Raw genomic sequence first — 11,993 nt, forward strand, 5'->3', positions numbered from 1 at the left:
TCTAAGCAACAAATGTGAGTCTTCCTCCGGTCTGTCTGAAACCGACGCATAAACCTCCTGAAAGTGGTGGGCAAAGACTCCAACTATCTCAACCGGATCCACAACCCGCACCCCATCTACTCTTTCAACAACAGGCACCACACGATTCAATCTGTCTCTTTTATCCAACCAAGCAATCAACTTTCCCGCTTTGTCACCGACATCATACAAACGCCCCTGTTGCTCACGACTCATTGCCTTGGCCGCATCAGTCACCAGAGCCCTATAGTCAAACTGTTTAAGGGCTAGAGCATGCAACCCCTCCTGTGTAACCCCAGATTGTAATTCTTCTTCCAAAGCAGTAATTTCATTCTCCAGACGTACCACCTCCTCATTCTTGCTTTTCTTTGCACTGGCGATCAAGGACAAGGTTTGACCACGGATCACTGTCTTATAGGCCTCCCTCCGGGAGATGGAGGAGGACACCGACCCCACGTTCTCGGCAAAGTAGTAGTCCATGCATTTAACCACCCCGGCCCTGGTTTTAGGATTACGTAGGTGCCAGGGGTTAATCGGAGCCACCCGACCCTCAGCTCCCAACTGCATATCAATAGTAAGCCAGAGTGGGGAGTGGTCCGAGATGCCCCTGGCCAGGTGTCGAATTTCCCTCACAGAGACCATCTGCACCGCCGGTACTAGGATATAGTCAAGCCTCGAGAGACTCCCATGTGCTCCCGAATAGAAGGTATATTGTGCCTGTCCGGGGTGCAGTTGCCTCCAACAATCCACCAGACCCAGTGCGTCCAGGAAGTTACCCATCCAAGATTGCGATTTCGGAAGATCCCTGGGGGGGCTACGATCCTCCCTACCACAGACAACCGAGTTAAAATCACCACCCACAATCAGTATACCTTCGGGGAGACCCAATACCACCCTTCCCAAATCAGAGAATGTCGTGGACTGCAAGCCTGGCGGGACATACACAGAAAGTATGGAGATCGTCTTCCCCTCCCACCTGCCCGTGATAGCAGCATACCGACCCCTATCGTCTAGTACAGTGTCGTCTATTTCCAGGGGGAGGGAGCACCTGACAAGAAAGCCAGCCCCCCTTGACCCAGTAGTGAATCCGGAGTGCGCTACCAGACGATAGCCCGGTCTATTCAATGCATGGCATGTGTTCCCTATCAGGTGTGTTTCCTGCAACAACACTATATCCGGGGAGAGACATTTCAAATACTGTAAAACTATCCCCCACTTTATCCTGTCACCCAGACCGTTGACATTCCAACTCAGCACCCTCAGCCCCCTACCCCCATCCCGGAAATGAGAACAATGCCCCCCCCCCCCCAAAGAAACAGGCACAGAAATCGAAGTATATAGCATGTGTGGCCTCGAAATAAACAAAGAAACAACAAGTTCCCCCCCACTACCCCCAGAGAAATTCCCAATACACACCCCACCACCCTGCACCCCTGCGTTAGACCAAAAATCCACCCCAACTTGCAGTGTGCCTGTCGCCCCATGAAAACTAATCTACAAAAAGAGAAGAAACCCCTAGAGGAGGAAGAGTCCCGAATCCCCACCGCCCCTGGGTAATTACCAATATATATATACAAAGAATCATCGAACCACTGCTGTAAGTCTATAGAGCACACACGCCGGTGAGTCCTAACTCCTCCTGCTCCTCCAAGCCACCTTCAGCGCCCCTCGATTGTTCCGGGTTATCTCGATGCGTTGGCAAAGTATCGAGCCAGTCACTGACGACCTCAGGTCGGTCAAAAAAGAGCGCACGGTCCCCATACTCAATCCTCAATCGGGCTGGGAAAAGCATGGCATACTTCAGTCCCATGTCCCTAAGTCGCCGTTTCACCCCCATGAATCCCATGCGCTGTTTTTGTACAGCCTGCGTAAAATCCGGGTAGAAACCAATCGTTGCATTTTCAAATTTCGTGGGACCGTTGGTCCGCGATGCCTGAAGAATAGCGTCTCTGTCCCGAAAATTGAAAATCCTGGCTATGATAGGCCACGGAGCGGCACCCGGTTTATGCTTCCCACCGGGGACTCTGTGAGTGCGCTCCACTACGAAAAAGTTGCTGAGGCCCTTGGGTGTCAAGTGATTCAGTACGAGGTCCTCCACAAGGAGATCTGTAGATCGTTCAGTGGGCTTCTCCGGAACCCCGATGATACGCACATTGTTGCGCGCGAGCCCGGCTTTCGAAATCATCCAGCCGACGGGCAAACAAGTCGTTAGATGATCGAAGATTGCGAACTTCGGTCTGAAGATCGGAGACATCGGTTGTGAGACTGGCGGTCTTAATGTCCATGGACTTGACCCGCTCGTTGGTCTTCGCAAGATCAGTCCTGATTAAGTTAACGTTGATTGCCACCGTGTCAATCTTCGAAGCCAGTGTCTCATACTGCTGGCCCATAGACGTCTTCATGCTTGCAATGGCGCCCATGACGTCCCTCAATGTCAGTTCTTCAGTCGCGGGAGAGCCATCCCCAGTCTCTTCCAGAACTTTACCCACGCCACCGGGGGATCCTTTAGGGCGAGTGAAGCGGTCCATAGTATTGGATTGGGTGGTACGCCCTCGGTACGTGCCCTTGGTGGCCCGCTTCTCGCTTTCTGGCTTGCCCGCCATAATGAGCGGCGAGCCCCGACTGGGCTTTTGGGACCTGGTTTGAATGGCTCCCCGCAAAGCTGACTTGTAGAGTCCGGGGACAAGGGTGGAAAGCAAGCGTATGGCCAATAGCAGGGCACGGGCCAGCAGTGTCAACAGGCAGCAAGTCTGAGTAGACAAAGGCCAAAAACGAAACCGAAAGTACCACAGGGGCAGTGGCCGATTCCCTCTGGCCGTTGTTGTTCAATTGCCACCTGGGTACCTCGGGGACTCGAGTCCTGGGCTGTTCATCGATGTAGGCCGCGAAGTTTCGAGGTGGAGTAAGTCCGGTTCCCGGCGGCCAAATCGATTTTTGGAAAGAGATTCCATGTCAGCAGGGTGACATATAGAAGAACCCGTCGTCTATATCAGGATTTGTGACAGGATAGATGCGGGAGGCGGTAAGGGTCTCGGGAGCCCTGCGCTCACGCGACCATCTTGGATGTGCGCTAAGCTCCTCCCCCCATAACAACACATATTCTTGATGGCATAAATATACACAAATAATAGACATACAGAAAAATTGCCTTAGTCAAATAAATAAAAATGACTGAAAATATACATTCACAAAAATATATAGACTGAAACGTCCAAACATACAAGCAAAAAATGGTAGTGTTCTAATCAATTTGTTAAAGGACTATCACAATAATTTCTGCCAAACAGTCGTTCTGTCAGTAGATGTAGTTCTAAAGAAGAGTGAGTTGGTAAACCTGTGATCACATAAGATTTTAAATTCAATCGTGCATTTAGGCACTGAAGAAATGTCCTATGGTACTGTTACACTCCTTCACACACAATAAGTAACGTCAACATGTTTCAACATCTTTTGGGATGAGCTTTATAGGTGAGGTTAGCCTCAGGGCGCTAAGCTTATACTGATTTGAGGACACTGTACATAAGAACAGTAGACTAATCAATGTCAATACGTAGGGAATTATTTCACAACATATTGATAAAAAGTTGGTGATTCAAGTACATGTCCCATGTGTTATCTTAAAAAAAGTTGAGCATTGGAAATGTGAACCTGAAAAGGTAACCAAACGTGTGCTTAGTAGGTAGTCAGATTTATAATGTGTGACAAAAACAGAGAACAGAACCCGAAAGAAAACAGTCAAATTACTAGGTCAAGGTAAACTTACACCAGTAGAATAAGAAGAGCTTCTATCCAGAGATTAGTTAGAATAATGGCGGTGTGATCTGTCATGGCGGGAGGTTAGGTCGTCATGTGATCTGGGTCATGATACTTGAAAACATGTAATGCTTTCAAAGCCTCCTCTTGGGGAATGTTTACTTAGAGGCTGACAATACCTAAAGTACCTAATATTTGTTCCTGTTGATTAAGTTTTTTTATTGTCATGTTTGTTTATAACGTCCATGGTGTCTTTCACATAACTGGGGATATGTGCAAAAGTGGGTTCAAAAAGACATCTACATATTCAAATAAACTAGTTCAATCCAGATATAATCAAGCGACTGGCTAAATGCACTGTGTCTTTATGAATCCTAGTTGAGGTGTATATTACCTGTGTTCTAAGGTGTTTATTGATTAGGTAGTCTTTGTTCGTCAGCCATCCACTGTTGTTCCCTATTTCCACGATTTGTGAGATCTCCTCCTTACTAGATAGGGAGGGGTCAGTAGTTATTCTCCTACAATGTATCTCTTCAAATAGAGATTATTTTCTTTTCATAGTATTGTCCGTCCATTATCACAATCGCTCCCCTTTTGTTCGCCGGTATAATGATAATACCTTCTTCCGATGTAATTCTAGGGAGTGCTTGTGTTTCATCCTTCAGAAGATTGTGTTTTACTTATTGGGTCTTGTCTTCAATTTGATCTACATCCCATAGAATCGATTTCTCAAAGACTAACAGTTCCATGGGCATGTTGCTAGTGGCAGGGTAACACGTGAAAGGGTTTTTGAAGCCAGAGAATCATTGTGTAAGTGGGTTATCAATGGTAGAAAAGAACACTTTCAAGTGTAGTTTCCTGAAAAAATGTAGTAGTTCCAGTTTCATGTTTGCAGAATCTTGGTATAATGTGGGTACAAATGACAACAATATTCACAAAAGATCGGTTTCTGTGAAAACCTATGGTCACTTTAATAAGTAGGATGAACTCTTCGAAAAGTTAATGCACCTCCTTTTGCGGCGTTCTTTGTATTGTGGTAATACCTTGGTATTCTCTAGCTGTTAGTACTAATCCTTTTGTAGATATGGGTACACCCTTTTCAAAATGAAATTCTTCACATCCTTCTGTAACTTCTTCTGTTTCAAGTTCTCCGTTGTGGTTTTGAATTCACCTACCCCTTTTGCAATTCAGGACAAGAGGGCTTACACATAACATTTTGTTTTATTCTTTTTTATGGCTTCCTCTAGTTCCTTAATCAGTTTGAGCTCATTTTTACTTATTCTTTTGATGGTCTTAATTGAAAATAGCATCCAGTCCTGACAGATGTGTTCAGCCAAACACAGCCATTAATCTGACTCATGCCTGGATAGAAGCTCTTCTTCTTCTACTGGTATAAGGTACATCTTAAGTTAGTAATGTGACTGTGTCCTATCAGGTTCTAATTTCTCAGTTTTTCCCACGCATTACAAATATAAGCACCTACTAATTACGTACATTCAGTTTCACATTTCCTCTGCTCATGTTTATTAAGAAATGATATGGGGAATGTACTTGAATCCCCTTACTTTTTATCAACATATTGTGAATCAATTCCCTACGTAACAGCATTAATTAGTCTAATTTTGTCATGTACAGTGTCCTCTCAACAATATAAGCTTACTCCACCTCTAAAGCTCGCCCCAAAAGGCGGTTGAAACTCGTTGATGATATTTATTGTACACGAAGGAGTGTAGTACTAAGATAGGACATTCCCATAGTGCCAAAATCGGCAACTGGATCAAAAAAACACAGGGGATCATAGTAATACCAACACACTCTTCTGTGGAAGTACATTTATTCACAGAAAGATTGTTTGTTAAAGGAGTATCTAAATACTCTCTGCCAAATTGATTAGGGTGCCATAATTGCTTGTATGTTTGTTCGATGGTTCTATAATTAGGTTATGTGCATTTTTTATTTGGACATTTCTGTTTGTATATTTGCTAGAATTTATATTTCCAGTCATTTTCCTGTATGTCTATTCATGTCATTAAGAATATATGCTGAGTTCTTATCAAAATACAAATCTAATAAAATAATTATAGCGTAATTTACTAACTCACTGAATCAAATCTGTGTGTCATTAAAAATTATGATGCATCAGTGGTTAAAGATTGCTTTGCTTCTTCAAGGTTTGTTTGTTATAGTTCTCCCTACTGCTTTACTTAACAGCTTCATACCTCATTGTTAATATATGCTCATTTATAGCATTTTGACCCTCTTTTAATTTTAGATTGGGCATTTGATGTGTTTTTCAAAATCAAGGGTACCTTTGCATTTATATTTTTGGGGGATTCATTTGCGGGCCTTATCCTGTTCAGGCTGATATGAAAAAGAGAAACCTAGGTATGATGTCTGACTTTTTTGTGTTTTTGTATTTTCAAAAGTGTTTGTAGTCTGAGAAGGATGTATCAAAAGGTGTACATTCCAGCTTTCCTTTCTTTTAATTCAGAAATGTTAAATCTGCATATCTCCTTCGCAGATCATACAAGTGAGGTAGAAAAAAAAGATCAATCATTTTGGTGGTTTCAGGTTTCTATGAGCTACTTTAAGTATGTGTTAGCGCTGCTGTTTCACAAAAAATGTAACATCCTGTGACTTGCTATTTTCTTAACATATTGCTTGTGTGATAGAATTCATCCAGATATCCATTACCTTAAATAAGACTTTTAGTAGGCATATGATGACAGCTTTAATAAAGAAGCAATTGGAGTCTGAAATTTAAAAACGCCTCCAATAACTAGTATTTATCTTTTAGTTTGTGCTCTGTGAGCAGCTCAAACCCTTGTTGAGTAATGACACTTGTTTTAACTTGGTATAACAAAAACAGAATACAGTATTATACATAACTGTTGACAAAACTCAATTTCTGTAACAAAGAAGGAATAAAGAAAATTACCTGGCTAATGTGGTAGAGCCTGTGTGCCCCCAACTAATAGATTACCGTTACCTCTACCAATAACACCCTCACATATCGGATGTATGCACATGATTCTCCAGTACATGCAGAATAGGGGCTGCAAGAAGATGTTTATGTTTGCAAAAACTGCGCACCTAATACATTTCTTTCAGACCACTCCCCACTGCTTTATACTTTCGAGATCACACTAAACAAATCCAAAATATCTCTGCAGTGGTTGAGGAAAGAAGTTCTAGCCAAATCTCTCTTTGTTGCCCATTTGTGGGACTTCACAGATCATTTTTATGAGAAGAATTATGACTCCACAAATAGTGGGGCCTTGGAATGGCAGCTTATAAAGTGGCACCTAGAGGGGAATTTATGTGCAAACATTTGGGATTAAGGGACAACTGGAGAAGAAACTGGTACATGCAATGAGGGCAATGGTGGACCTGCAAATTAAATCAGGGCAGACCCAGGGTGTGAATGTAGACCGTTAAAAGCAAAATGGGGGTTAGAGGACATATGGACTCAGCTGGACAAATAGACCAACATTGAACAAAGACATAGCTTATTTTGAGAAGGAGATAAGGCAGGCTACCTTCTGGCATTTCTGCTGAGATAGGAGAAACCACAGCCTCCTATATTATCATTGTGGCAGGGAGATGGGAGGGAAGTGATAGCACAAAACTTCACTTGAGTGAGGTTACACAAGGTTACACAAGAAACAAAGTAGTTAGAGAACACAATGCAGAGTTGGGTTACAGCTAGGAAGACTCAAAGAGGCACAACAATAGATGCTTGAAGCTCCGATCGAGACCCAGGAGCTGAAGGAAGCGCTAGAGGGAATAGCTAAGAAAGGTGCCAGAAACGGATAACATCCCTGCCAATGTTTACTAAGAGATGCCAATGCAGTGCCTGGAAAATGTGTATGAGGCGGCCAGTAAGTTGGGCCATCTGCTGTACTCGCTGATAGTCGACCAGAGGTCTAGTGCCAAAGGAGGGCAAATATCATACATACGTGTCAGCATATAGACTGTATCTTTAATAAATACTGATACCAAGTTGTTGAGTAAGGCTTTGGCAAATAGATTACTTAAAGCCATTTGCAGCCTCATGCATGAGAACCAAACTGGGTTTATCCCGGGAGAAGCACTAGGTTGAACATTAGATGTTTGACACATATAATGCAGACTCTTGTAAAAGGAACAGAGAATGCACTTGCAGCACTGAATCTGAAAAGTGCCTTAGATACAGTTGGCTGGGATTATCTCTGGTTAGGACTGAGGTGTATGGGATTTGGCCCCAATTTTATTGGCTGGGTGAAATTGTTCGGTGCTGAACCCACTGCTTGAGTACGAATGAGAGCGCTGGCCTCGGAAGCTTGGGGGCAAAATGACGAGTGGCCAGAAAAGCCTGCTGTCCCCCATGGCCATTTGCAGCACAATGTGTGGAGGTGTTGAGGAAGAGGGTAATACAAGTGGAAGTTTAGAATCACGTGGTGTCTTTATAGGCAGATGATAGGTTAATATTCCAAAGGATCCAACAAACTCTGTCTTCGGCCTGTTGGTGGAACTGGAGAGATTTGGGTGAATATCCGAGTTGAAAATCATCCAGGGTAAATCAAGTGCTCACTTCTGGGCTGATTGGGGAAGATACTGCGTGAAACACACAAAAGAAGATGAGAGGAATGGTTGAAATGTGTCTAATCGCTTGGGGTAGCATCCCAACCCATTGTTCTTTCGTGCAGCTTTCCTTCTCAGTTTGGGCCCAGCCATATGCAAATCAGCCTTAACTCTGCTCCTCATGGGAACAGTCCAGCCTGAACTACCAGACCAGGTCCTCACCGAACCAGAACACAAGCAACTTAGGGCCAGTATTGCCCTGATGATGGCTCATCAGCCAGGTATAGTTTGGTTCCAGTGGCACAGTGAGCACGGGACCCACATTTGGGCATACCCTTGCCTCTTCTCAGTGAGAAACTGGTCCTAGGCCGCTTGTGTACCAGTCCAGTGATGACCTGGCCTGGCAGTTTGAGCTGCACTATTCCCATGAGGAGCAAAATCAAGGCTGATTTGCATATGGCTGAGTCCAAACTGAGGTAGCATGGTGGGCAAAGGAACAATGGGTTAGGATGTTACCTCAAGCATTTGCCACTGGTTAGACAAATTGCAAGCATTCCTCCTACAGCACTATGTGTGTTTGATGTAACGCCTAAGTGGCAAGGATATGGTTCACATGGTAACTGAGCATCATGAGCCAAGCTATACGTGGCTGATTAGACCATATCAGGGTCCATCTGGTCCTAGGTTGCTTGTGTTTTGGTTCGGTGAGGACTAGGTCTAGCTGGTCAGGCTGGACTGTATCCATGAGTAGCAGGATTAAGGCTCCTATGCTGGACCAGACATCCTGCCAGCCACTTGTCCTTAACATAGGGCCTGTTGACCAACTTCCTCTCTCTCTCCCCTCATCTCTTTTACCTCCCCCTTTCCCCCTCCCCCCTTTCTCCCCCTCCTCTTCTCTTCCCCCCCTACACCTTCCCACCACCCCTTTCATTCTCCTTCCTGTCTGAATCCATGTTCCGTTTAGTCTGGGTCTGTGGTCCCAGATCCCAGCAAACAAAGAACTCCGCTACCTACACTACAGAGGCATCGGGCTATGCCTCATATGTTGAAATGGACAAGACATCGCAATGCAAAATTTCGAGTTCTGTAATGTTTAACTCGATTTTCTCAAAATAATTAATAATTATTTATTTCTACTGACAATATTAAAACACAAAGCTATCAGCACCTATTGCTTTCAGACTGCTGCCCACTCTGTGGCCAGCTAGACATCTTAGCCGAATCATTGTTACCTCTTACACGCACTAAGTTATGAGTAAAGTTTTTTCAGCCTTTTTTTTCATTTCTCCTTCAGAATACGCAAGGCAGCAGTCTAGTGTTCACTACCACTAGCGCCTTTCGTCACGAAATACACGCCCCGTGATTGGCGGTTGAGGCACGCCCACACGTCGTGACGTGTGTGGCCGTGCCCCCCGCTCCCACGGAACCGCGCCAGTCTGCTTCAACTTTATTTTGATTACTGCAACCCTACTAGACCTCGTGTCTACGGGGTCCGGTGTGAGAGGGATCAACACAGGTACCGAGCGGGTGCCTGGCATCTTTTTCAGATGCACAGCTAAGTAAACTTCGCATTTGTGTTGCGTCATAATCACGTTGAGATCCCTGTTTTTTTGTTGCTTTTTCCTCTTACAGGGTGTGCCATTTTCGCCATCACCCCCCTCCTGAGACCCATGGGGTGTGGATCACTTACACTGCAAGTGAGATTTTCATTATGTATCATCCAGATTATGTGCATGTGTGTGTAAGGTTGGTGTTACGCCGCTCTAGCACACTGGCCTGTTTCTTGGCCTTTTGATCGTCAACCCGACACATTTATTACCGCTAATTGTCCTAGTTGGCATGCAGGTTTTACTATATCAAAACTGTTACCCCAATTTATGCACTTTAACTAGCCTGACCACTATGGCCAGTATCTCCATCTCTCATAAAATAATGAGTACAGGTTTAATCGACAGCTGAGGTTCTCAGCCTGAGCACAAAAGCACCTCATTGAGAGCATGGTATACCTGTAACAAACTTACTGCGCAAGAAAGAAATTAATTGTCTGTCTTGTCTTTTCTCTTTGTTTTTGTTACTGTCTTTTCTTCTTTACAGGTGCAACAGGTTCCTCTGAAATAGAGGTCAACCCCCCAAAACCATTTTCAACTTGCACTTTTTTACACTTATTTTTCACTTTCACGCCCTCTGGTCAGGGTGGGCCTTAGCGCGCCCATACTGCCGAGGTTCTTTTCTCATGGTCCTGATGAATGGCAGGTAATTTACACCCTAATGGCAGAAACATGTTGACCCCACCAGAAAGGAAGCAGCCGAACAATTTATTTGGCTCCTTTCAGACACTTTGTTTTTATTATGTCTGATTGGCCACCTAATAAAAAAAAAATTGAATACAATCTAGACATTTTTAAGTAAATCACACGGTCACACTTTCACTTGTCACAATAAAAAACCAGCTCCACAGTAACTCTGGCGTCGAAGCACACCGGGGAGGCATTCAGTCTCTCCCGGTGGGGCCCAATGATGAAGCATGTCACCAACTAGGTTGGTGAGTGAGGGCCTTCTAAATAAACCTAAACAGATTTATATACCTTTTCCCATGCTCCCTCTTTCGAGGTCACAGTAATTACATTCTTTTGTTGTCTAAACTACTTACTGGGGGACTAAGAGTGTATTCTCTACATTATCCCTCCCTCTCTCGTTGGTAACGAATGCATACATTGCACAACATAATGTATCCGAACCCTCTGGCCACATTCTGCACCTTGGACATGTTCCTTAGTGCTGTGGTATTGGCAAGAAAAGGGAGCAGAGTAAGGTTGCCCAATCTTAACCTAGCCTGGGGAAATGGGGGAATTAGGCTTGCAGGATATGTTTTTATATTATGCGGCCACCCAGTTGCATCATACCACTTAATGGTTTAAGGAGGTCCCACACTGGGAGTAGTTGCTATGTGCAGGGATATTCAGAGAATATAACCTATAGGACCTGTTTCTGAGAGGACAAGGGAGGTGCTCGTCCTGGTCCGGCAGATGGTAAAGTGTAGTAAAGAGTTGTGGACAGATATTTGAGACATCCCCAATCGCAAAGGATATCCTACTGTGGGATCTTCAACCATTTTAGACTACACAAAGGGATATATCATTTACAGTTTGTAAGAAGGGAGGATGTTATACAGTGGGGGACATATATTATGAATGGTAGATATGTGACAGTTGCGTGTACCGGAATTGTTTGAAATGGGCCCAGGGCAGGTTTTGCAGTATGCCAGGATGACACACAGGGTCTGAGGCATATGAAACACTTTCCCAAAAGCTCCAATAGAGCATACAGCTATGGGGCTCATGTTAGATTTTCGAGGTAGTAGGAGAATGATGACACTGCGTTATTTTGGCTTGGTGGGGAATAGAACAGTAGATACTGAGCAAGAATGCAATAGATGGGTCGATGAGTGTCAGACGCCTTGACTCAAGATGACTAGAAAAGAGCATGTGAGCAGGTCAAGGGCATGTCTCTCAATGCCTGATCTAAGTTAAGTTCCATTTCCTACATGGGATGGACCTTACTCTGCAAAGTATTGCACAGATGATGGACCTGGCCCTTTCTGCACGGTCACCTCCAAACTCTGTGCATTCCTCCTGCCCCTTTTTCTGGCTTAATTTTTG

This window comes from Lissotriton vulgaris, chromosome 8, assembly GCF_964263255.1.
Source record: "Lissotriton vulgaris chromosome 8, aLisVul1.2, whole genome shotgun sequence".
NCBI lineage: Eukaryota > Metazoa > Chordata > Amphibia > Caudata > Salamandridae > Lissotriton > Lissotriton vulgaris.